The sequence below is a fragment of the Panthera leo genome, chromosome A2 (genome assembly GCF_018350215.1).
Source record: "Panthera leo isolate Ple1 chromosome A2, P.leo_Ple1_pat1.1, whole genome shotgun sequence".
Classification (NCBI taxonomy): domain Eukaryota; kingdom Metazoa; phylum Chordata; class Mammalia; order Carnivora; family Felidae; genus Panthera; species Panthera leo.
The window spans coordinates 39,457,654-39,485,215 of NC_056680.1; the positions used below are offsets into that span (position 1 = coordinate 39,457,654).

A 27,562-nucleotide genomic window follows, 5' to 3' on the forward strand; every position below is an offset into this window, starting at 1 on the left:
CATAAAAACAGTTATTGTATACCAAAAAGACGTTTAGAGGCGAACAGCCTCAGAGTCGACTTGGCAGCTTAGTGATGTCTTTCTGCCCTGTCATTCTCATGCTAGTTACCACATGGTCACAAAATGGCAGCTGCAGGCTCCAAGCATTACATCCCCACGTGACAGTACCTAAAGCAAGAAGGAAGATGCCAGGGACCAAACTGAGGCTCACCTCACACTCCCCTCTCCTTTTGTTGGGAGACTTTCCCTTATATCTTATCACATGCCTCCTCTTAGACCAATTAAGATAGAGGTAAATGGGACTGCCAGAAGTAGCTCGCACGAATCATCGTTCTTCCCCTGGGGCTAGGCACATGGCTGCTTGAACAGAATTGGTGTTCTGTTCACAAGGAAGAAGGGGGACTGGCAGTTGGGGTGACAACCTGTCGTGTCGGCCATAGGAAACTATCCTTTCACAGGGTGAGGGGAGCCCATCAGAGACCTTACAGCATCGGACAAGCCCTTGGGATGCTTCGAAAAGAATGACTAGCTGTTACAGTTAATATTCAGAGCTGAGATGTTATTATAATATCCACTACATATAGGGGCGCCTGCGTGACTCCGTTGATTAAGGGTCTGACTCTTGATTTTGGCTCAGGTCATGATCTCACGATTCGTGAGTTCGAGCCCCACATTGGGCTCTGAGCTGACAGTGTGGAACATGCTTGGGATTCTTTCTCTCCCTCTTTCTCTGTTCCTCCCCCACTTGTGCTCTCTCTCTCTCAAAATAAATAAACTTATCCACCACATATTCACTATCAACCCTAGGCAGAAGGCTGATTGTTCCACAGGTCGTATACGCTCAGCAACATCAAGATGTAGGTAATAATTGGATGATGATGCTGGCAATGAAGTATGCTTATTGAGGGCTTACTATGTGCCAGGTACTTTATATTCATTACCTTAATCTTCAAAACACAAGTGAGATGGATAGATGCTATTCATATGTCCGTTTTCTTTTTAAATTATTTTTACATTTATTAATTTTTGAGAGACAGAGAGAGACAGAGCATGAGTAGGAGAGGGGCAGAAAGAGAGGTAGACACAGAACCCTCATCAGGCTCCAGGCTCTGAGCTGCCAGCAGTGAGCCCAATGTGAGGCTCGAACTCATGAACTGTGAGATCATGACCTGAGCCGAAGTCTGACGTTTAACCAACTGAGCCATTTTATAGAGGTGAAAACTGAGGCGTGTAGAGGTTCAATAACTTGCCTGGTGTCCTTCAGCTAGTAGCAGCCGACCCAGGACCACCCCATCCCAAAGTCAGTGCATGCGCTGATGACACTCTACTACCGCCTTTGATAAAAAGAAGCCACTGGGAAGTTATGTTACACCCGGGAGTGGAAGCAATTGTTTGTGAGGATGGAAAAATGTGCTGCGATGAGCTTTCTCTCCTTTACCAGTGTCCTGAGTTTCCAGCCTTTCATTTTCCCACACAACTTTGCAACAAAAGCACATCCAGCAGACAGCCCATTCCCTTCCAGCTTTGCCCCCTCGTTAACAAGCTCACTGATCTTACGCTGCTCCTCTGGAAACTGAAGACTGAGGTGGGTAGGCGTGCTCAAGGGCTAAGACTAGGTACACATCATGGTAACCAGAACTTCTTCCTGGTGGGCACAGTGTCGTGGATGAGATTTGGGGAGGAGGATTAAAATCTGAGGTCATTCTGGGGCGCCTGGGTGGCTCAGTCGGTTGAGCGGCCGACTTCGGCTCAGGTCACGATCTCGCGGTCCGTGAGTTCAAGCCCCGCGTCAGGCTCTGGGCTGATGGCTCAGAGCCTGGAGCCTGCTTCCGATTCTGTGTCTCCCTCTCTCTCTGCCCCTCCCCCATTCATGCTCTGTCTCTCTCTGTCTCAAAAAAAAAATAAATAAATGTTAAAAAAAATTAAATAAATAAATAAATAAATAAATAAAATCTGAGGTCATTCATATGGAATAAAAGGGGACCTCCAATCAAGAAAGGACAGAAACTCTTGTGTGTTCAACAGGGTTTCAGGAAGAATTTGGGTTCACGTCTTGAGATGAGCAACAAACGGGAGCTGATGTTGCTGACTATGTTCTCTGCTCCGTGCCCAGCCTTCCACGTGTATTATCTCAGGGAACCTCACCATGAGGTTAGAGAAGAAACTTTTATTGTCTCTATTTTATAGATGAGGGAAAGGAGGTTCGGAGCATTAAGCAATTTGCTTAGGGTTCTACAATGAGTGAGCGGCAAAGATGAGATTGAACCCACCCAGAGCTGTCCCTGCAGACTGATCACGTGTAACCACTACGCGTTACTCCCTGCAGACCCCCTAGGTACTGCTGTGAATACACAGCTCCACGGAGGAAGGGGTTCTTGGGACTCACCAGCTTTCTGTTTCCTTAAAATCCTATCTCTGTTCCAAATACATTCCAAAGGGCATAAATTTCAGGATGAGTTCCCATACAGAATTTAAATCATGGAAGCATGTTGGGAAGGCATTTTAACAGAACTACAAATAAAAGTAAAGAGGCCCTAAATACTATACAACCCCTTAGCTAGGCCTATAGTGCCCTAAGGGTGGGGTGAAGGGGCTTTGCGTTTTCTCACCCAGTCCTAAGACAAGCCGGCCTTTCTCAGGGTTAACATAGGCACCTGCTCTTGACTGGGATTTTACGGGGTTGTTTTGCTAACCAGGTTCCAGTTTCTTCCCCCACCGCTCCCAAGACCACTAAGATCGCTCCTTGGGATTTGGATCAGGGCTGTGTGTAGAGAGACCAGCTGGGAACAGGCAAGAAGACCCTACCCACCCACTGACAGGTGGAAACGCAGTTCCAGGCACCAATGTCAACCCCTCTCTCCTTCGAAAATGATGAACAGAATTTGGATTCCTCTTGCCAGTACATACACCAGAGGTATGATCCAGAAATGGCATTAACACAAGTCATAGTCAAAACTTAAAACTTAAAGCAGGGGAAATCTGAAACAATGTTATGCCCATCCAGTGCTCCCATAGGTGCCCTAAGATGTGCATTAGAACATGGCACGTCTTCTTCTGGGCAGTACAAGCTGGTGCCAGTGTACAAGATGTAGTGGGTCGAGGGTGGCCTGAATTTGAGCCCTCACTATGCAAAGCACAATAAAAAATGGCAGCACTGACCCAGGTCCTGTCTCAGCTTCCCAGAATGTTTTCCAGTGTTCAAAAGCAGAAAGCTCGTGGACACATTCTCACCCAGCTTAAAGGGAGAGAAGGAACCTGAGAACTCTTTTCTTGTTGAAATACTTAAATCCTGCAGCTCAGCCTGGAAAGACTCAATTAAGAGGAGTTGTTGGAAAACCTCAGAACCATGAAAGGCCCAAGGCCATGTTCAAAAAGCTTTCAGAAACTCTTAGCATGGAACAATTTTGTTTAGTTCACAAAATTGGCATTGACCCAACACCTCTCCTCTTAGCTTCATCTCTCAGCCTCCTTCCCAACTCCTCATGGCAGGGGAGGAAGGAAAATAGAAAGCTTCGGAGGGTAGCCTCTAGATTTAGGTTTAGAATTGGCCATAGCACTTTAGAGCTGTGTGACCCTGAGCAAGTTACTAAACTTCTCTGAACAATTTTCTCACAGGGTTATCATAGCAGATAAGTAGGTTAGCGATGCATACGGTACTTTGTATTATGCTTGCCCCTTGGAAACTGAAGAATACATAATAGTTATTATTAACCCAAGCAATGCTGGAAGAAAGAACTCAGGAGGGTTCAGCCCATCTGACACCTCTTTTTGTTTTCATGCCTCATCCCCACATGGGTTGGGGCCAGCATGGTAAAAGAAGTTCCAGTAGGTACAACTGGAAGTAGGCATGACCAACTTTATCTTTTTTTTTTTTTTTTTTTTTTTTTTTTTTTTTTTTTTTACGTATCGAGCATCTATAGATGAGGCACTGGCCTAAGAATGGTGGTGAAGATAAGGATTAAAAAAAAATCCTCTGCCCTTAAAGAATGTGCAGATTGGCAGGAAAAGAAGTGATAAAGGGGTATCTGCCATTTTCAGTTCAGGAAAAACTTTTGGAGGTGTCTGTCACTTATTTCCTCCCTGCTCCATTCATCACCTGGGGGGGCCAGCCCTTCCTTCATATCTTGTGACACCTGACCCATCCTGGGTACAGCTCATTGCACCAGAGCTAGTCACGTGACCACACCCCGGTGAATCAAATTGTTTTCCTAGGAATTTAAAATGGAGTGGATTCAAATTCAGACTCAGGATGAAGTTAATCACGGTGATGGGTACAAATAGCAAAAGTGACATAAACTCAGGGCTGCTGGAATTCTCAGCCTTGGGCACACCAGTGGATAAGCATAGAATTATCCACACCAGTGGATAAGCAGTGAATAAGCAGGAAAACTGATGTGAGGCCAGGTAGCTGTAGCCAGACATGAGAGAGAGAAAGAGATGGAAGGGGTAGCCTTTTATGTTCCTAATGGCTTTTCACTTCTGACGAGGCGCAGCTATACTTTCTTCAATGGGGCTTCGTGAGTCTTCTCTTCTGGTACACCCCTTTTTACTCGAGCAGTTGATGCCCCCCGGTTCCACAGAAAAGCTCAGTGTGTGGGACCCACTGCCTGGAGATAAGAAGCTGCCAAAGCCCGCTCAGATACGATTCTTTTAATCAAAATAACTGCCTCTTGAAAGCCTGATTAAATTAACCATTTGGTTTTAATCCAAACAACTGTTTGGCAATTGATCCCATTTGAACAGATCCAGGGAAACAGGAGTAGCATCTCCTTTTACTCAGAGCACCATGATGTTATGTGACGGTACACCACTATGAAGAGTTCCCTGAAAAATGCATACTTCTGGGGAAACAACATTCCAAATTTGTAGATGAAAAAGAAGTGCAATTAACGTTATTTTAGGCTCTTGTAGGCTTATCTTGTGATTTCTAAGGGGAGGCAACCACTTATTTTCAAGTCTTGGCCTTTTAGACGTGTACTTATTTCCACGGCAGACTTAAGGGACAACTTATGCCCACACCACCCGTTGTATAGAAGGCAGGGTCAGCTGGTCAACGATCCAAACACAGTGCCCATGCAAAAGTTTTTTTTTTTTTTTTTAATGTTTATTTATTTTTGAGAGAAACAGAGACAGAATGCAAGTGGGTTAGGGGCAGAGAAAGAGGGAGACACAGAATCCAAAGCAGGCTCCGGTCTCTGAGCTGTCAGCACAGAGCCCGACGCAGGGCTTGAACTCACAAGCTGTGAGATCATGACCTGAGCTGAAGTCGTATGCTCAACTGACTGAGCCACCCGGGTGCCCACAAAAGCACAAAGGCAATTCCTTGTATCCAAGCATCCTTTCTGAATATCCTGGGCTTGCCGGTACATTAGCAACATTATTTTGCCATCACTGAAGCCTCTAAGATTTAATTCAGGGAAGTCTATGAAAGGGGTACTGCATTTGAGGAATATGTATATTGCCTGTACATCAATTGGCATCTTGGGACCGCTCTGGGGCACCGAGGTCAAAGTTTAGTGATGCATGGAGTTGTCCTCCTAATGGTAAGTATTGATCAGTAGCCTCAGAAAAAAAAACAGCACGCACTCAGTCTTTCCCCAGCCAGACGCCAGGCTCCCGAAAAAGGAGTGTCTTTCCCAGAGAGCCTTGGAAAACGATGCACTGAACACTCGAGCCTGCAATACATTCACTAAGAGTGAATGACTGCTTCAGCAGGATAAGTGGAAAATGATAAATAACACTGTGCACCATCTGCATAGCTATGATACCTGGTAGGAAGGGGCTCAAAAGCAATACATGCCATATATGCATAAATATGTTCGTTTTCCATGGCTGCCATAACAAATTACCCCAAATTTTGTAACCAAAAATAATACAGATTTATTATCGCACACCTCTGTAGACCCGAAATTCCAGTTGGCTGGATTGGTTTCTCTGCTCTGGGTTTCACAAGGCCAACATCAAGCTGTCAGCAAGGCTGCATTCCTTGCTGGAGACTTCAGGATAAATCACTTCCAAGCTCATTCAAGTTGGGGTTGAATTCAGTTCCTTACAGATGTAAAGTTGAGGTCCCTGTTGCCTTGCCAGCTGTCAGCTGGGTGCTAGTCTTTGCCCCTAGAGGCTGCCCACATTGACTCTTGGGCTTTACACATTGCCCCTTCACCAGTGGTGGGATCCCTCTCTTACTTGGAATCTCTCCAGCTTCTGCCTCTGCCAAATTTCTCCCACCTCTGGCCAGAGAAAGTTCTCTGCCTTTAAGGGTTCGTGCGATTCGATTGGGCTCACTTGGATCACCCAGGATAATCTATATTAAAGTTTGTAATCTTAGGGTGCCTGGCTGGCTCAGCCGGTTAAGCGTGCAACTCTTGATTTCGGCCCATGTTGTGGGATTGAGCCCTCCTGGGATCAAGCCCTGCTGGGATCGAACCCTGTGTCAGGCTCTGTGCTAGGCACGGGACCTGCTTAAGATTCTCTCTTTCCCTCCCTTCTGCCCCTCCCCTGTTTTCACTCCCACATTCACTCTTGAAAGAAAGGAAGATAGGAAGGAAGGAAGGATGGAAGGAAGACAGAAAGTTACATGGGCAAAGTCCCTCTTGCCATGGGACATAATGTATTCACACATTCCAGAGATTAGGATGTGACCATTTTGGAGGGCCCATTATTTGATCTACCAAAAAATATACATATAATTTTATACCTTGAAAAGCAGGATTGCAGCCAGTGCCCTGGTGTGGTCTGCACTGTGGCACCGCAATCTGACTAACTGAGCAAAATGTAACTGATGGTGTATTAGTTACCTACTGTCGCATAGCAAATTACCCCAGAAGTTCGCAGTTTAAAACAAATCATCTTTATGCCACAACTTCAGTGTGTCAAAAATCAGGTGCGGCTCAGCTGAGTGCTTCTACCCCAAAGTCTCTCGTGAGGCTGCAGTCAAGCTGCTTGTGACGGCTACGGTTTTATCTGAAGGCTCAACTGGGGAAGGGTCAAGGATCCACTTCCAAGTATATTCACATGTTGGCAGGAATCAGAAGACTCAAGTCCGAATTCACCCAGGTATTACTGGCAGAACGCTGCTCCTCACCTCATGGGTCTCTCCATAGGCTGCCTGAGTGTCCCCCCAACATGACAGTTGGGGATCTGAAAGATAGCCTGGGCTGGAGGGCAACGGAGAGGGGGCATACCAAGAGAGAGCCTGCAATGGAAGCCAAATTTTTTTTTTTTTTACCATCTTAACCATTTCTACGTGTGTAGTTTGATAGTGTTGAATATATTCACATTGTGCATCAGATCTCCAGAACTTTTCCATCTTGCAAAACCAGCACTCTCTCTTCACTGAACGACTCCCCATTCCCCTCTACTCCTGCCAACCACTATTCTACTTTCTGTCTCTATGAATTTGACTTCTCTAGGTGCCTCACCTTGGTGGAACCATATGGTATTTGTCCTTTGGTGACTGGGTCATTTCACTAAGTATACTGCCTTCCAGTTCATCCATGTTGTAGTATGTAATAGGATGTCCTTCTTTTTTAAGACCGAATAATATCCCATCATACGCATTATACCACATTTTCTTTATCCATTCATTTGTCAGTAGGCATTTGAGTTGTTTTCACCCCTTTGCTATTGTGAAGAGTGCTGTTGTGAACATGGGTATGCAAATATCTCTTCAAGATGCTGCTTTCAGTTTTTTGGGTATAGACTCAACAGTTGGATTGCTGGATCAGATGGTACTTCTATTTTTTTTTTAAATTTTTTAAAATGTATATTTATTTTTGAGAGAGAGAGACAGAGTGAGGTGGGGAGGGGCAGTGAGAGAAGGAGACACAGAATCCGAAGCAGGCTCCAGGCTCTGAGCTGTCAACACAGAGCCTGACGTGGGGCTCAAACTCACGAACTTCGAGATCATGACTTGAGCCGCAGTTGGACGCTTAATCGACTAAGCCATCCAGGTGCCCTGGTAATTCTATTTTTAATTTGTGAGGACCCTCCATACCGTGTTCGGCTGCACGTGTTCAATTTCTCCACATCCTCACCATCACATGTTATTTTCCATTGTTTCGTTTTGTTTTGTTTCATGGTGGCCATCCTAATAGGTGTGAGGTGATATCTCACTGTGGTTTGGATTTGCATTTCCCTACTGATGAGTGACACTGAGTATCTTTCACACACTAGTGGCCATTTGTATACATTCTTTGGATGGAAGCCACAATCTTTTAAAAACCTAATATTGAAAGTATTATGCATCACTTCCATTGTATTCTGTTCATTAGAAGGGAGTCAATGAGCCCCGTCCACACTCAAGAGGAGCAGACTACTAGGAGGCAGGGATCACAAGGATAATCCTAGGGCCTGCCAACCTCAGATGGAGTGTCAAGAGTCTGTGCAGAAGGACGACTCAGGCCTTCAGTGTACCAAGGAGCTTTTCCTAAACTTCCCTTGTGTTAAGAATCACTTGAAGCATTTATTAAAATCAGATTCTTAGGATCTTCCCTAGAGGTGCTAACTCAGTGGATCTGAGGAAGGATCTTAGATCTTGGGAATCTGCTTTTTTAAACACTGCCCAGGTTTTTGTCTTTGTTTCTTTTTTCCCTTTTCCTTTCTTTTTTTTTTTTTTAAGACTATTTTTTTAAGTAATCTCTACACCCAACGTGGGGCTTGAACTCACAGCCCCGAGATCAAGAGCTGTGTGCTCTATTGACTGAGCCAGCCAGGCACCCTCGTTTCTCTTTTTAAAGATAGAATTCACATGCCATAAAATCCACCCTTTTAAAGTATACAATTCACGATTTTTAATATATTCGCACAGTTGTGCAACCATCACCACTTTCTGAGAACATTTCATCACCCCTTAAAGAAACTCCCATCCATCAGCACTCACTCTGCATTCCTCTCTCCCTCTGAACCCCTGACAACCACTGATCAACTTTCTGTCTCCATGGATTGGCCTATTCTGGACATTTCACATTAATGGAATTGTATACTACGTGGCCTCTTGTATCTGACTTCTTTCACTTAGGATAATGTTTTCAAGGCTCATCCACTGTGGCAGCAAATATCAGTATTTCACTTCTTTTTATGGCTGAGTATTATTGCATTGCATGGCTACATCTCATTTTATCCATTCATTTGTTGATGGACTGAGGAGATGCTTATCATAAAGGAAGCCTGAGAAAGGCTGCAAACTAAGTTTTACAGGGAGATCGAAAGTAGTTCAGATGCCTTAGGAGCTTGTAAAAATGCAGGTTTCTGGGCCCAACCCAAATCTCCTTATTACAATTAGGGACAGGCCCAGGAATCTGTATTTTTTCTTAAGTAAGCTTTAGGGCCAACGTGGGGCTTGAACTCACAACCCCAAGATCAGGAGTCACACGCTCCACCGTCTGAGCCAGCCGGGCACCCCAGTACCTGTATTTAAATAAGCATCCCAGAAAGATTCTTTTGCACAGTGAAACTCAGACTTAGAGGAGAAGTGAGGTGAGGTAGGTAGCAGGAAAAGAAGACAATTATTCTAAGAACTTTATTCCCAAGCAGCACCTTTTTAACCATTAAAAAAAAATTTTTTTTAACGTTTATTTATTTTTGAGACAGAGAGAGACAGAACATGAACAGGGGAGGAGCAGAGAGAGAGGGAGACACAGAATCTGAAACGGGCTCCAGGCTCTGAGCTGTCAGCACAGAGCCCGACACGGGGCTCGAACTCACGGACCGTGAGATCATGACCTGAGCCGAAGTCGGACGCTTAACCGACCAAGCCACCCAGGTGCCCCTAACCATTTTTTTAAAGGTAATGTGATAGGATGGCAATTCGACACTTAGCAATATGACTCTAACAAAAAGACCTGGGCAGAAGCCATATGAACACAGGATCTTGAGACATTTGTGGGAGGTAGTCAAAGATGACACTTCTTATTGTGGGTTTCCTATGTTTATCCCTCTGCAGACCCAGCCCTCTGGCCAGGCCCTGTGCCCAGACCAGCTTCTTCTGATAGTGGAATTTAACCAACTAGGTCTAATGTCATAGATTCATAAAGCGGAGAAGAACTAAAGAGCTTATCTTGTCCAATGGCTCACAAACACAGCTGATTTTCCAGTTTTAGGATTCTTTCAAAAATCCTGTTTTCCGAAAAACAAAAAAACAAAAAATCCTGTTTTCCAACACTGCCCACTGCCCCCCCACCCCATATACACACACTCCAGAAGCTTCAACTGGTAGCTCTGGGGCCTTGAAATCTGTGGTTTTGCAAAGCTCTCCAGGTGAATCTGATGGTCAGCCAGATTCCATAACCACTGGTCCAACACCCTCGTTTTTGACAGCAGGAAACTGACCCAACATCAGACAACTTCAGGAAAGAACATTACCTAGAACTGAGGTCTCCTAGATCCTCATCAGTATTCTTTGAAACCCATGCCGTCGAAATGTCTAATTACTGGAGCAAAAACCATGGAATTTGGTTTTTGACACTGGGGTACAAGCCTGTACACAAATATACTGTCAGGACTGAGGTCAGTCCTGGGTGCTGTGTTGGCTGGCCCGTGTTAAATGGTAAGAGAATAAAGGATGAACCAAATTGTCATTACCAAGTTAATACTGCTTGGAATCAGCCATTAGTATTTCAATTTGGGGGGTAGCTCCCGGTGGTTTGACCATCATTAAGATTTAGGAATTACAAAATTTGGACTTTAGCCGTATCATAAATATGGATAAAATGCTCGCTCACATTTATTTCCCGTAAACCTGGAAATAACAACTTTCCAGCTCAGTGGTTCTCCAATCTCACTGTGTATGAGAATCACCTGGGAGTGTTTAAAAATGTCCTATTGCCCAGCCCTGACTGTCCAGAGCTCAAGAAATAGAATCAAGGGCCAAGCCCGGTCATTCATTCATTCGTTCATTTACTTATTTATATCTTTTCAGGCTTATGTATCTCTGAAATGAAGCTCCTAACTAAAGCTCCCCCAAGTTATTCTGATGCATAGCCAGGGCTCACACCCACTCTTCTTGTAGCCACGTAAGTGTCTAATAAAATGAGAATAATTAGAAAACTTTTAAGTTTCCCGTTATATTCTGAGAAACATTTTCACCCTGAACGGGCTCGTGAAGGATCACGTTCCGGGATCCCTGGGAATTCTAATCAGTAACATTTGTGCCCTGCTTTATAATTTACTAAGCGCTTTCACACACATGTCGCCACCCGGTTATGATTATTTATTAAGTGTCTATCATGCCTTTTCTGCTAGAAGTTCAAGGTGGTGGATTCTCCTGCCCATTCTTAAAAGAATTCCATTGATGAGGCTTTTCTTTTTAGAATTTTAAATAAGGCAGAGGAAAAAAATGTCAGAAAACGGGGCAGAAATCTCCCTGGAAAATTGTGCTTTATGTAATGACACCAGGACTCCTTGCACATTATATTCGGAGATTGGGCTAAATTCAGCCTCAGAGGTTCACAGACCCTCGGGGTTGAAGTACTGATGAGAAAGGAAATGGGGAAAATGTGAGCTCTAAACCAGAACTTTTCAGATTCTAAACTGCATGTGAATCACCTGGGATCTTGTTAAAATGCAGATTCTGTTTCACCCGGTCTCCTATGGATTTGAGATTGCGCATTTTTAACAAGCTTCCAGGTGACACCCGTGCTGCTGGTCTGCAGATTACATGTTGAATGTAAAGAGTCTAGAATTAGGGACAGGCAGAGGGAAAGAGGTCGGGAGATTTGTCCCCCAGCCCTATTCCCCCAGGTTCTGCGACAAATTTAGATTTCACATTCATAAAATGGGGCCGGGGGATTGGTCTAGATCAGAGATAAATAAATACTTATCCCTTATGACCAGTCTCCCAGATGTCGTGGAAAGACAGAAGATCCTGGAGACAGAATGGGCATGATTTCTAGTCCTACAGCCCAGAAAATGCAGGTGGTATCTTCAAGAAGCACGTAGTTAATTTAAGTTGTCACATATTGCAAACCATGACCCCCATAACTCTTTCACACGGATGTGATTGTCAAAGCAATTGGGTTCAGAGTTCGTCCAGGTATGGTTAAGTTTTGATGGGGAAAGAAGTGGCCGTAGTGAGAAAGCCTGATGTACCAAAAGCCCCTTTGAAGAGAAAGACGCAAAAAGGGAGGGAAGGAGTCCAGCAGGAGATCGGCAGGGGAGCCACAGGGAACACACTTAACCCTCTCCCTAGTGTCCTGGCCCTTGTATTATCATCTGGAGCCTTGATCTTCCTAGGATTTCTACTTCAGCTCCTAAACCTGGACTCCTACCATGGACGGGACCTCTCTGGCCCATCCCAAGCAGAAGAACAAAGACCCCTACGGGAGAGCCTGCCCACATTCTCCATTAGAACCCTGGAGGTTCAGTTGGTTAAATGACTTTGGCCCAGGTCATGATCTCACGGTTCTTGAGTTCAAGCCCCGCGTTGGGCTCTGTGCTGACACCTTGGAGCCTGGAGCCTGTTTCGGATTCTGTGTCTCCCTCTCCTTCTGCCCTTGCCCTGCTCAGCTCTGTCTCTCTCTCTCTCTCTCTCTCTCTCTCTCAAAAATAAAATTAAACATTAAAAAAAATTAAAAGAGAACCCAGTATCCTTTCCAACCTTGATTAGTCCTGTCTAGTGCTGGGAGTGTGCTCCTGGGACTCCTGGATGCACCTCTCTGCCTCACTGCCTGGAGTTAGGCTATAGCATCTCCTAATCTCACAGGGAGATGATTTTTATACCAATTGAATAGAGACACTACTCAGTGGGCAGCCGTCCATGGGCAGAATTTATCAATGCTCTCCTCATGCAAATACCTTGGGGATTACATGGCTGGCACTGCTTTTAGACTTTCAAGGTTAAGGAAGATATTCCCAGCGGGAAGAATATATATGCTTCAGAGACAGACAATGTGCCAAAGCACTGCCCTAGCCACTTTAACTTTTATCTCATTTAAGCACTGCAATACTGCAAATTTAATGTTGTTGTTCCCACTTCACAGATGAGGAAACTGAGGTTCACAGAGGTCAACAAAACTCCCGCAGCTCACAGAGCTGAAAAGTAGATGACCTGCCATCTGATTCCTGGTTCATCAGACTGCAAGCCTGGGGCTCATAACCCCTCACCTCACTGCCTCCTAGACACTGGACTTGAAGGGAAAAATCTTTGGAAGCTGAGAATGAGTGAGAATGATGAGGTAGAGTCAATTTCCTTCTGTCTTCCTAATTTGGAACAAAACAGGTGCCCAGGGCATTGGAACACTTCTTACAGTTCATGGAAGAAAGGATGTGGCTCTTCTGTTTCCAGGTGCTGGCAACCTCATTTTAGAGGTCCTGAGTTACAAACAGATGACATAGAGAGGGTGCCTGGGACTTTGACTACCCCCTTGAGTCGGGTCTAGGTCCTTGTACATAAAAGGAGGGATGCCCTTAGCAACTATCTTGTGCATACCCCCAAACTCTGCGATCAGTTCAAACATGTTTTGAGTACTACAACCTGCCAGACAGTGAGACGGGCGCTGAGAGGTAGATGCGGGTGAGCAAGGCCGATGAGCCCCCCTCTGTGGGACTGGCCTTCTGGCTGGAGGAGGGGCGGGGCAGACGGTCACAAATAAGACACTTCATGTGCAAGGAAAATGACAAAAGGGGACGTCGCCCTGTCCTGGGGCCTGAGGGACCCCATCTCTCAGCAGCAGCCCCATTGGACTGAATTAAACTTAATCAACCCTCCCTTGCCTACGGGGAGCTTGAACCAAACTAGAAGGCAAGCCGCTTTTGTCACTTGCAGAACCACTGTCTACGAAGTTGTAATAAATTCCCTACCAACTTGGCTAGCCACTGATGTGCCAAGCGCTCTCTTGGGCCCGGCAGAGAAGGGCCAGGCACGCACACACGTGTGCACACAAGCACACACCCACGCTCATGCACACGCACACCGCCTGCTGCACTCATTACTTTCCCATTCCACGTCCTTCCTCCTCTCGGGTGAAGCCCGAGGATGGGATTTCTTTCACAGCTTGCCCTGGAGATGCCGTTAATGCAATGTATTTTAAAACCATTTCCTTTGTTCTTAGGGGAACACACTAAGATATTAACGGTGGTAGATTTGGGTGGGTGGAATTATGGGGGGGGATGCCTTTTCTTCTTCCTTTTTTTAAAGTTATTTTTATTTTGTAGTTTTTTCACAATGGGCATGAATCACCTGTGTAATAAGTTTTCTTAAAGAAAGAAAGAGGACATCTCTTACACTACAATTGCTTTCTAATTTGCCTAGAATTTGCCCTGGAAGATAATGAGGCACGTGGCATGTTTAAGGCTTGTTGGCACTGTGTGGTGTGATAGCAAGGACCCTGGACTAGGCACTACAACACGCAAGTTCAATTCCCAGCCTTCCAGAACTTTCTCACTTTGAGACACTGGGCAAGTCATTTAACTTCTCTGAGCCTTCATTTCCTCATTTGCGCCATGGAGCAGTAATAGCTCCCAGAAGATGAAATTGATCCAGTAATGTCAAGTGGGATCATTATTATTATTATTCATGTAACTGAAAATCAGCCAATTTCACACTCACGTAGGAAAGAAGAGAAAAGCCATGATTCTGGGAAGTGTAGCCTGGTCAGTCTCAGCTGGTATCAGGGTGGGGGGAGTGGGAGGATGGGAGGATGGGAGCCAGCACCGAATGGTCTCCTGTGAGTCTCACGGACCCGTATTCATGCCTTTGGATGGTCCTCTCCCCCAGGGAGTACAGCTGACCCGTGCAACCAGTAGGACATTGCAGAAGCGACAGCATGTGACTCTGAGGCTGGCTCATAAAAGGTATTATGATTCTGCCTTACTCCCTCTTGGACCACTCATTCGGAGGGAAACGGGAAACTAGCTATCGTGGCATGATGACACTCAAGTGGGGTCGTTGGGGCGAGGAACTGAGACCTCCTATAAACTGCCATGCGCCATCTTGCCAGCCACGTGAGCGGGCCATCTTGGAAACAGAGGCTCTCAGCCCCGCCGACATCTTGACTGTAACTTCTTGAGCAACCCCGGACCACAACCACCCAGCTAAGCCACTCCCTATTTCCTGACCCACTGAAACTGTGTGAGAGAATAAAAGTTGACTGTTACTTAATACTATCAAATTGTGGGGAGATCTGTGACGCAGCCACAGACGATCAAGCCTTCAGCGGGCAGCTACCTAGGAAGGCTAGGGACCTGCACGCATGGCTTCAGGAGGAGTAATTCATTCCGAGCCCATTTAACTTCCTTCCATGATGAAGTGACCCCGTGTGTGGATAGAGGGGGTGTGGGCAGTAAGTGTATCTCTCTGGTCTCAGGAGGGCTTTTAATTTGATACCACATGCCACTCTCATCAACACGCGGGGAGGCAGGGTCTTAGTGGTGGTTCATTGATTTGGCCTCAGGAGAATGGATGCAAGAACTAATTCAAGACTTGAGCGAGGGAAAGGAATATACTAATAGCAATACAAATATCAGTAATAATAGTAATACTCTTGACTACTACTCATTTTAACACTGCTGATACTTGTCATCAAAACACCTCCCCATTGGAGAGCCCAGGTTCTTCAGAATTCAGTAATTATACTTTCCTTTGATAAACAAAATCGTTTCAGCCCCCACTGCAGTGCTTTGACAAGTCTCCTTCAGAAACTCCACAGATTTCCAGAACGGTCTGCCTTGTCTGATCAGTGGGGGCTGCGGCCTTGGTCTGTACTGCTCCCCAGTCCTTCTCCATCACCCTCTGCTCTTGAGGCTCCATCCCTGGTCTCCCGCTCTGTACCTGCTGGACCAGCTCACTTCCTCCATGCCTCAAAGCCTTATGAACACAAGGTGGGGTCCTAAAAGTTTGTGGATAATGAGAGGGATATTACAGCCCGGCACAGGGGATTGATTAAAATGGAATCTACAGCAGCTTGGTCCATGAGCTTCTTGGTGATGGCCGTGACAGGGGTTCCCGTCACTCTGTGCACACTCTTGCTGACTGCTGCTTTCCTGAGCCACGTCCATTTTTCTCTGGACCCCCTCAATCTCCCTTCCTCCCATTCCCAGCCACCCCTCGCTTCCTTCTCACAGGCTTGCTGCCCCCACCTCCAAAAAAACCTGTCACCTGTTCTGCAGACAAGCTTCCTCTGTGTGATGTTTTCCCACCAGGGTGGTATAGACATGGTTAAACACCCGGGTTGTGACGCAGGACAAGATGGCCCCTGCTGGACTCCCAGTTCTGCATTTTCCCTTCAAATCCTTCCTATCCCTGTTTTACAGGTGACAAAACTGACTTCCAGGGGGATTAGGTTTTGTGCAAGGACCAGGGTGAATAAAAAAGATCTGGGACAATTCCCAGGCCTCTTCCAGGCAGAGGGAGAACTAGGTTGGAGATCGTTAGTTGAGGGCACCTGCAAAAGCTAAATTGAGGCTGCCTGAAGCTTAGGAGGAAGGAAATGTATGTAGAGTTAGTTCCTAGAGGGCTTATAAATAGGACCATTGCTCATGAGTCCTGAAAAGTCCCAGGGCCAGCCTTCCCGAGGAGAGGGAAGGGGGCGGGGTCACATGCCCTCCTGAGGTCATTTCTAGCTTAATGATTCAGGCGGCAAAATCCCAGTGTGGGTTTGGCTCTCCTGAATGTACTTTCATTTTGCATTATGATTTGCCACTCGAGCTGATGAGAACCAAATTGATGTCATTTCCCTCCCAATAAGCTCTTGACCAGAAAACATCTATTTCTCCATCTAACAGGGATTTTTTTTTCCCCACCCAGTTTCTACAAAATCATGTTGCCTTAATATTTGCCTTCTTTTTTAAAGATAGCATTTGTCAGGGCTTCTCATCTGGTTATAAAAGTCATGTGTGTTCACTGCAAAAGAATCTGTAAGGCATAGCACGCTAAACGAAAAAAATAAAAATTATACATACTGTCACACCCATAGACAAACATTAAAAACTGTAGTGTGTTTTATGTTTTCTTCCAGTCTTTTCCTCGTGGGTAGGATAATTTTTTTCACCCTAATTGGATCAAATGCCTTTAAAAAAATTTTTTTAAGTTTTTATTTATTTATTTTGAGAGAGACGGAGACAGCGCAAGCAGGGAAGGGGCACAGAGAAAGGGAGAGAGAGAATCCCAAGCAGGCTCCACACTGTCAGTGCACAGGCTGGCACGGGGCTCAAGCTCACAAAACCAGGAGATCATAACCTGAGCAGAAACAAGAGTCGGATGCTTACCCGACTGAGCCACACAGGCACCCTTGGATCAACTGCCTTTTTTCAAGACTTCTATTAAAAGTGGGGAAGGGGGGCACCTGGGTGGTTCAGCTGGGTAAGCGTGTGACTTCGGCTCAGGTCATGATCTCACGGTTTATGGGTTCAAGCCCCGCGTCGGGCTCTGTGCTGACAGCTCAGAGCCTGGAGCCTGCTTCAGATTCTGCGTCTCCCTCTCTCTCTGCCCCTCCCCTGCTCGCACTCTGTGTCTCTCTCACTCAAAAATAAAAATAAAACATTAAACAAATTAAAAATAAAAATAAATAAGCTTTAAAAAAAAGTAGGGGAGGGAAGGATTATACCTTCTGGCTTTAGGGGAAAATGAGTGTTAATAAATAGCTTACATTTATTAAGTACTGACAACGATCCAGGCACTTTATATGCATTGCCTTAATGCATGTAAGTACTTTATATGAATTGCCTAACTGAATCCTCACAACAATCCACTGAGGAAGATGCTAATACCGTGCCCACGTTACAGATGAGGAAACTAAGGCTCCAAGAACCTTAAGTAACGTGCCCAAGAATAGCTAGTTCATGGCACGGCTGGGATGGTAGATTTTTTTGCCTCTACAGCCTGGGAATATTAACCTTTATAGTACATAGAGAGTTTAATCTCTTTTTTAGCAATAACCGCCACAACCGGAAAGGCCATAATGGAAATACTGGCGTGCTTCTTGTTTAACTGGGAATATTTTAATGGAACCACAATACATTGATGGAACAAAGAGCATGCTCCCTGCTGACCTTTCATCACACTTTGCTCTTAAACCGTAGAGGGAGAAAGGAGATCCAAGGGAAAGGTCAGAAGTTTATTAGCTAGTGCTGCTACAAGCTTACACAGGCTTTCCTATAAGCTGTTGCTATTTTAGTATTTGATGGCTGTCTAACATGTCCCTGGGCACGGGGGCAGCTGACACATGCCAGGGCTCAGTGCACATGCTGTGAAGTGACTGCTCATTCTTGCTAATGGCCATCCATTGAGCACCGACTGGGTTTCTCTCAGGCACAGTGCTAGGCATGGACTCCAAATGGCGATCTGTAAAACCAGCCACCGTAGGTGCAGCCAAAGTGGTGAAGCGGTATTATAATTATCACCACCCTGCCACCTATCCCCCCGCCCCCCCCCCGTCAGGAAATGAAACACTGTTTCAAAATAATAGCTCAAAATGTTATATTGGTTAAATAGCATATCTGTTAGGGTGCTTTGATTGCAAGCAACAGAAACTGACTCTGGCTGGTCTAGGCAAAAAAGAGGATATCTTGGAAGCATAGCGGAGAGTGCACTAGAGCAAAGGGAAGGCTAAAGACTCAGGCGTGGAGCCATCAGGCACCCAGCATCTCCAGAAGGTTCTTGGCAGCAGAAAGTGCTCAAAAATCTCACCCAGCTGCCTTGGCTGGAAAGAGAACACTCCAACTGTTCTCTGTTTTGGGCCTGAATCCATGATTCAGATTTCAGAGCCGGAGCCCTCATTGGGCTCACTGGCAGTCACGTGCCAGGGAGGGATGGGCACCTGGCTAACCATTCCGTCAGACAAAAATGGAGAGCTATTAGCAGAAGACAGGCTAGAGGCTGGGCAGCTGACAAACAATGAATACCCTTGAATTTCTTGAGAATGAGGAGGGTCAGCTACAGAGGCTATGGTAACACCTATTTAAAAAACAAAAAAACAAAAGCCTTTTCTATCCATTTCTCTCACATGCTGAAGCTGCTCTAATCTCTCCAGTTACGCGCAGACCTCCCAGATATCCAGCCCCGTGTACCCTTGCCGGGCGAAATGCGATCTGAACACCAGCAGCAACTTCGTCACCCGGGAGCATGTTAGAAATGCAGAGTCTCAGATCTACTGAATCAGAATTTGCAAGATTTTAGATCAGAATTTTAGATCAGAATTTAGCAAGATCCCCAGGTGGTTCTGATGCAGGCTAAGATTGGGACGCACTGGTACATGCATTTTCCTCTCCCTCTCCCCCCCTTCTTTCTTTATTATAGATCAACCTAGTTTCTCACCAACCTAAAACAATACCACCTCTTCGGCAAGAGGGACGACGTGGGCTGTCAACTACAAGCTTGCCTCTGATAGAGTGACAGAGACGAAATGAGAACATATGCATGCTAATAATTTTTGTCCTGTCAACAAAAGGACCAAACAGACACAGTCTGTGACCTTGGAGTGCACGTGTTCTAAGAGGGAGGAGCCGGCCAGGCAGTCCAAACAGATACTGAGGGCTTCCAAAGGCCATGGCACGGTTCTCAGGGCTGAGCTGGCTTCGGCACAGCCTGATCTAGTGAGGATCCCGGGGACAAAGGGACAGAATGGGAACTTAAGTTTTACTGGGCTGGACAGATACATTGGAGGTCCGGCGGTACTTTGCGTGCCCTCCCAAATGCCACGCTGAGATACAGAACTGTGGCTGGCTTGTCTTCTACTCAAAGAGAGCGAACGGGGAGTGGGTCCCAAAGAATCACAGGGTGGGGCGTGCACGGGCCTCTAAAACGTTGTTCTGAATGTTGAGTTTTAAAAGCTCTGGAGTTCAGGTACTGCTTTGTGGCCTCTCATCATGCTGGTCTTCACACCATGCAAATAAAACAGGCACGAGATTTCCCCCAAAGTTAGCAATCTTCTGTGAGTCATTTCGCAGGAACTTGGTGGCAGCCACTTGGCTGAAAGCAGCTGTGAGAAGGAATGTCCAGGCGGAGTGGCCGCAGCCACGGGTGTGGTTGTGAGTGTGGCTGGGGCCTGGAGACGGGCTGTGGGTGTGATCACAAACAGGGGCGTGGCAGTGGGCGTGTCCGGGCCGGGGCATGCTGTGGGCGTGGCTATCGGGCTCAAGAGGTTAACCCCGGGAGACCCTGCTGGCTGGCCTCATCTCAGGAATCGCAGGGACTTGAAAAACTGGGCTCTTGGTCCCCCAGAGCAGGTAGAACTCTAGGCAGAATCAAAGTAGAACTGAGCTAAGGATGGACACAGGCCCTGAGGGGGGGGGGGGGGGGGGGGGGGGGCGGGCAGCAAAAATCAGAGAAGAGGTCCCAGTCACATACCTTGGTGCTTTCTGGGTCCTCTGGTGAGAGTGGGGTTTGGCATGCAAATGACCTGAAACCACCCGGACTCCTTTCTACAGGATATGTGCATTCAGGAAGCCCAAGCTGACAATGTCTGTGGCAGAGAGCCTGATGTTAAGGTTGCCCCTCCCGTGCATGGGGCAGCAGTATTCTGCACCAGGATCCTAAGCCCCCTCTCATCATCCAGATCCCTCAGGATGCATGAAGGGACCTACACTATCCCACCCTCTTTTTCATCTTCTGTCTTCTTCAGGTCTCCCAGCCCACGGGGAATCTTGTCCCTTTCACCAGGAAGAAATAGCACCCGTTTCCCCTCTCCCCCTATTGCCACTCCCTCCCCGCCATCCCCCCATCCTCCCCCCACCACTGTGGCGCACCGACCCTGTGAGCTGTCACCAGACCAGGGTTTCCCCTCCACCCCGCAAACAACAAAGCTAGTAATTCCGTTTAGGCTCAGCTAGAACACGCTATGGTGGCGTCCGGTGAGTTAATGGTTGCAAAAGCTTTAGAAAAAGACACTCTCCTGCTCCTAGAGAGTATGATTTACATTTCTTTGACATTCTCCACTTTCAAAAGCCACTTGCAAATGCCAGTACTTCCAAGTTTTATCTCTGATACTTGTACCTATAAGGAAAGGCACCTCTCATAAGAAAAAAAAAATCCCTTTAAACCATGGCACTTTACGAAGGAAGAACGGAAAATGCAAAAAGTAATAGTGATGAAATAAACAAGCAAATTGGTTTGTGGAGTAGCCCCAGCCACAAGTTCACATCTTTCTAAGAGCTCCTCAGACACCGATGGTTAAGGTTTACTGAATACTTACTTGCCGCCAGAAATTCTTCTAAGCACTTTACCTATGTTATCTCAGGTGATACTTGTAGTAAATCTAAGCCAGTGCTCCTCAAAGGGGAGTTATATTGCTTTCCCCCTCAACCCTTAGACATATTTGGCAATGTCTAGATACACTTTTGCCTGTCACAACTTTAGGGGAGGGTGTTGTTACTGGCATCTAGTGGGTCACACATCCCATGATGCTCAGGACAGCCCCACCACAAAGAATTAACTGGCCCAAAATGTCAATAGTGCTGAGGCTGAAAACCCCTGCTGTAAGAGATAGGGGAATCATCAGTCAACCCATTTTACAGATGAGGAAACAAGTACAGAGAGGTACTTCCAGATACTTAGGTTTATGATCAAACATAATTGGCAAAATGAATGCAAACAAGGGATTGAGAAAAAGTTTGCCAATATTTGAGATGAACTAAGAGAGGGAGGAAATGGGAAATCGTTCGCTTTGCACCTGTCCTGTGATTTTCTTTGTCAGGGTGATGTGAATCCATGGATCCCACTGAACTGATACGCTGAAATCGTTCACACGCAGGTTGAGCTGCCCAAGAAGACACTTTGGGTGAGGGAAGGGACTGCTTTCCAAACTCACTGCTCGCTTCCCTCATTACTATCAGACTGTTTTCCAGGTTCACAGCTGCACTTCTCATTCTCTTCTCAATCTGCAGCCTCTACTCTCACCTTGTTAGGTCCATTTGTGATTGCTCAGGGCAGAGGCGATGGAGAGAGGCATCTGCCCTCCTGACCCGGCACATTCTCACACTAGACAGCCTGCATCTACCTGGGGATTGTGGTGGACAGGGTAGGGGGCCAGCTGTCTCCAGGTCTCTCCTGGGTAAAACCTCAGAATCATCGCAAATGTTAGCTGATGGCCTATCAAGGAACAAGGCCAAATGGAACTAAAAAGAGGGTAAGAGCCTTCCATACGGAGTATGATGAAAAAATGCTCATGATATTTGCAGTGCAAAAGTCAGGTCGGGGGCACCTGGCTGGCTCAGTCAGTAGAGCACACTGCTCTTAATCTTGGGGTCATGAGTTTGAGCCTTACACTGGGCACAGAACCTACTTAAAAAAATTTTTTAAAAAAGCCAAGTACAAAATTGAATGTACATTGATGACGACTTGTTAAAACACTTTGTATTTTTGGATGTTCCATTTTCTAAATGAATATGTATAACATTTATCAGAAATAAATAATACTTTGACAAGAATTTTTTCAAAAATGTCCACAGAAAGGCATGAATAAAAATGTTCATGGCAGATTTTGTGTGTGATAACTAAAATGGAAACGAACCAAATGAAGTGTAGAAAGGCAAGATAAATTGAGGGTATTTTGCTACAACAGAATACGACATAGCAACGAAAAAGAACATCCACGGCTCCATGGATGAGTATCGGAGACGGGATGTTAAACAAAGGAAATCAGAACACATGAACACACGCTGTAGAATCTGATTTATAGGAAATTCAAAAATAGGCAAAATTCATCTGTGGTGATGACTATTGACAGGGAAGGGGCACAGGACAGTCTTGCAGGGACAGGTAGCTGGAAAGGAAGGTCTGTGTGCTCTCCCCTTTCTCACCCAGAACCACTGGGCTGGCTCTATATTTGCATAAGCCACTCAGCAAAACAAAAGCCCTGGAGGTGACAAGAATCTGCTCCCTTACAAGGCAGTGTAGCCACAATTTATTCAAGCCTGCTGATAAATTCAGTGTATTCAAGCTCAAGCCTAATGTTGCCTTGAGGTCTTACCCAACAACCCTAAACCCATATTACCCCCCTCCCCGCCCCCCACCACACACGCTGCCAGAGGAGTTCCTATCATTACAACTGTATTGGGGATCCTATTTCACCAACACTTTGCCTGTGTATTTTAGTTTCCCACTTGAAACTATATTTTCTTGCCGCTTCCCAGCTCCAGGGCTGAGCCAGGAGCTTTAGTGCCCTAGGGAAAAAGAAAGATCAAAGAATAAAGAGACCATTGATCAGCATTAGTCTCCAAACTGAGGTTCTTGACCTCTGCAGAGAGACAATGGCCGTGAAAGCAGGCTTTTTGGTGGGGAAAAGGGATTTCTCAACCACACAGTTCTGCTCTAATAAAGCCAGGCTGAAGGTTCTAGAGAGGACTGCCTAGCCAGAGTGCTTCCACACAACCCAGGGGCCTTGATCCCCACTGCTCTTGGAGCAGCCTGGTTAGGATCTTGGTGGTTGGGATTCCTGCCGCACCCCCCACCCCCCAACCGGCTTAATCCTGCAAAACAGCCCGCTAGGGTACCAGGTCTCCTCCAGGTCACCCGGTGGGCCATATACATATTCTTTTCTAGAGGTGATACCAGAGGAAAAAGGTAGACAGGTGCCACCCCAGATCACGGAGTTTTATCATTCCCAGATATGCCCCAGACCTATTCATGCCACTCTGGGAAGATGGCAGGCAGGAAAGGAAAAGCTGAAGGCCACCGATAAGGTCAGATGCCTCTAGGGAGAGGAGATTTAGAAACACCTAGAAAATAAGGGGGGGGGGGGGTGGTGTGAGAACATCAGGCTAAGTGCCTCACATCCCAGGGCAGGGTAGAAGGAAGTCTGCCACCCCTGGGGGACCTGCCTCTGGCTTAACGCCCTGTGTCCCTCAGCCCAGGAGCAATGGTGTGCAGGTGGTAGCAGGAGGGTGTAGAGGAGTCTGAGGAAGATACCCTGGGCCCCTGGAGCCTGTTCGGGGCATGCAGGGGGCCCAGAATTTCCATGGTAATGGCAAAGCTGGCCTGTAATCGGGAGCAGCAAGCTGCCACAGGCAAAGAATGCGAAGCCAGGAGCACATAACCTGGACGCTGGGTGCTGGCCAGGGTCTGTCCTGGCCCACAGAACGCCTTTGTGCTAACTAGCAAAAGCCTCCTTCTTCTGACAGACACAGCCTTACGGGCTCATAGCTTGGTTAGCAAAGCAGTGGCTACATTTCAAACCCTTGGTGGGTGCGCTTGTGTAGGAGGGAAAGCCACACCCATGAGAGATGGCTCTAGTTTCAGAACACTGCCACAAAAAGCTAGGCAGATAGCCCTTCAACCATCCCCCAGTCCAGGTATTCGCTCAGACCAATCATTCTAAAGGAAACCTTGTGAGGCTCTTGGTTCCCAGTCCACTTCCTACCTATCCCCCATATGCCCAGGTTCCGTCTTAAATGGCGAGGAGGAGGGTTTCCAATCATGGGGATGGAAAGACAAGGCTCAGAACCCTGGCCGCATTCTCTCCCCTGCTCAGCCGGGTGCTGACGGAACAATCTCACAAACTGTTTAAATTATCTGGCATAGGGGCGCCTGGGTGGCTCAGTAGGTTAAGTGTCCGACTTCAGCTCAGGTCACGATCTCCAGGTTCATGAGTTTGAGCCCTGCGTCAGGCTCTGTGCTGATGGCTCAGAGCCTGGAGCCTCTTTCAGATTCTGTGTCTCCCTCTCTCTCTCTCTGCCCTCCCCCACTCATGCTCTGTCTCTCAAAAATAAATAAACGTTAAAAAAATTTTTTTTAATTAAAAAAATCATATTTCGTCCCCTCACTATCTAGCTGGGTGGAGATAGGCAAGGAAAAAGACCTATTACAGAAAGATAAAGAAGTTACATTTTCTTTGTACCTCCAAGCATCCGACAAGCAAAACTGTAACCATGCTAAGCAATATTCTCGCCTTTGTTATCTTTCTGGGAGAGGCATTGGCGCCTCTCACAGATAGGGTGAATGGATGTTATAGTCTGCCCTAGAGCCATCTTGGATTTTGCTGATTCCCATGATCATTATTAATAGCACCCCCTTCACTCTCAGAAGTGTCTCAGTATGGACTATAAATTATATGGTCACTTACTAATAAAGGCACAACACATGTCAGGCCTGGCTGATCTATCCTTCCTTCACAAGAATGCCACATAAGAAGGACAGGCATGGTGACTGGGCTTGGAGAAAGGGAGATCCCTCCAGGCTGGAGAATCCAGGCAGGATGAATTTGACCTGAGCCTTGAGAGAGTGAATTTAGAGGGCAAAGGAGTAAGCCTTATACATAGACGGGTGAATGTATAAATTACCTACTGCTGCATCACGGATTACTATAAAACCTAGCAGCTTAAAACAAACAATGAATCTTAGCTTGCACAGTTCTGTGGATCAGGAATTTGAAAGTGACTTAGCTGGGTGGTTGTGGCTCAGGCTGTAGCCAAGATACAGGCTGGGGCTGTAGTCATGTGAAGGTTTGACTGGGGCTAGAAGATCAGCTTCCACGATGGTTCACTCATATGTCTGTGGGCTGGAGTTCCCCACCATGTGGCCCTCCCCCATAGCAAGAGTTCCAAGAGAGAGCAAAGCAGAAACTGCAATGACTTCCGTGACTTTGCTTCTACGCCACGCTCCATCCTTTCTGCAGTATCTCATTGATTACCTAAGCCAGCCCTGTACAAACGTGTGACCACCAAGAGGTGAGGATCACTGAGGGTTAGCTCAGACTATGGCTGCGATACAGACTATGCGCTAAGTCACAGAGGCAGAAATAGGGAGCATCTGCTCAGAACATTAGTGATGGGGCAGTTGTCCGGAAGTTACTGACTTCCCACTATATTCAACACCAAACAGCGCTCTCCAGCCAAAGTCCAGCAATCCAACCTTGGAGAGTATTGATCTACCAACATGTGTGAGGAAATGGGAATTTGGATTCCCCTTATCCATAGCTGAAATCTAGAGCAAAGCACTAAGAAACATTTTAGTTTTGTTAGAACGAGAACACACTCTATGTAAAGCACATTGTGGTCCTATACAGGAGTTGAAGATGACTGCTTTTTAAAAGTACACTCCTGGGGGGGGTGGGGGGTGGGAGGGGAAGCCACATTGGAAAACAATCTTTGAAAATTCATTTTTCTTTTTACTTATGGACATTTTTCCCATTAAAAAAAATGATGTAGTGCTTGTGTAATTTTTAAAAGATTAAAAAGCATGAAAAATATGCTCTGCACAGGGCTACAATCATTCTCCCCCGAAATATGTTACTCTCCTGAAATAAAGGAGAATGAGTTTCCAGGAGTCTGCACTGAGCAATGAAATGCAGCAAAGGGGGAATCCACCGTGGTTACTGGCTGCTGGCTCTGGCTAGGTCAGCATTTTAAGCAGGTTAAGGTAAGGCCTGGGCATTTGCGTTTTGGAGTTGCAATTGATTTTTGTTTTACTCTGTGATCCTAGAAATACTAGCCCTTTTCTAGATTTTTCTCCATTCTTAGCTAATGTGTGACATGTCTTATATCCTTGTTTTAAAATGCTTTACTACTTGAAATTGGCTTGGATGTCCTTTTACAGAATAGTTTCTCCATGCTCAATGTTTATTTATTTAACAATTATTTTTTGGCAATTCCCTAGGGATATCATGATGCCATGGCAGACACAGCCCAGCAGCCCACATGGACCTTCCAGCCTGGGGGGCAAGTAAGTGAAGGGAATACTGCCTTGTGATTTCATTTACAGAAGATGGGCCTGAAGGGAAAACCAGCTATCTGTAAATCTTACGGGGTGGGGGTGGGGGGTGTTAGAATTAACTGGAAGGAAGCCAGGATGGAGATATTAGATTAGCATATAAACACCATATAAGTCTAGCAAATAGCTACATAATCCCTGGCATCATTTACATCTTATGTGTCTCTATGGTTTCCCTCTGTTTTTCTTTCCTCAATTTCTACTGCAAACACATAATGAAACAATTTGAGTTATTAGAAATACATCATTCTGGAGGCTCCTGGGTGGCTCAGTTGGGTGAGCATCCGACTTCGGCTCAGGTCATGATCTTGAGGTTCATCAGTTCCAGCCCTGCCTTGGGATCTGTGATGACAGCTCGGAGCCTGGAGCCTGCATCTGATTCTGTCTCTCCCTCTCTCTGTCCCTCCCCCACTCCCACTCTGTCTCTCTTTCTCTCTCTCTCTCAAAAATAAAGAAACACTAAGAAAAAAATTTTGAGGGTCGCCTGGGTGGCTCAGTTGTTTGAGCGTCTGACTCAGTTTTGGCTCAGGTCATGACCTCATGGTTTCATGATTTCAAGCCACGTATCTGGCTCTGTGCTGACAGTGGGGAGCCTGCTTGGGATTCTCTCTCTCTCTCTGCCCCTCCCCTACTCATGCTATCTCTGTCTCTCTCAAAAAAATACATAAACGTGGGGCGCCTGGGTGGCTCAGTCGGTTAAGCGTCTGACTTCGGCTCAGGTCACGATCTCGCGGTCTGTGAGTTCGAGCCCCGCATCGGGCTCTGGGCTGGTGGCTCAGAGCCTGGAGCCTGCTTCCAATTCTGTGTCTCCCTCTCTCTCTGCCCCTCCCCCGTTCATGCTCTGTCTCTCTCTGTCTCAAAAATAAATAAAATGTTAAAAAAAAAAATACATAAACTTAAGAAAATGTTTTGAAAACAATTTTT

General features: G+C 46.2%; 1 long non-coding RNA gene across 6 annotated transcripts in view; it reads left to right on the plus strand.

Annotated features, from left to right (window-relative positions):
- The first annotated feature begins 19,991 nt into the window (after positions 1-19,991).
- The window catches only part of LOC122214576, a 37,131-nt gene continuing 29,560 nt past the window's right edge, over positions 19,992-27,562 (plus strand). For 5 of the 6 annotated variants that reach the window (XR_006199969.1, XR_006199972.1, XR_006199971.1 and 2 more), the window contains exons 1-2: positions 19,992-20,160; positions 26,525-26,590. This is a non-coding gene — a long non-coding RNA (uncharacterized LOC122214576). Of the gene's footprint in view, positions 20,161-21,626; positions 21,711-21,816; positions 22,059-26,524; positions 26,591-27,562 lie in introns of all 6 variants that reach the window. The other variant, XR_006199973.1, reaches the window with a different exon arrangement.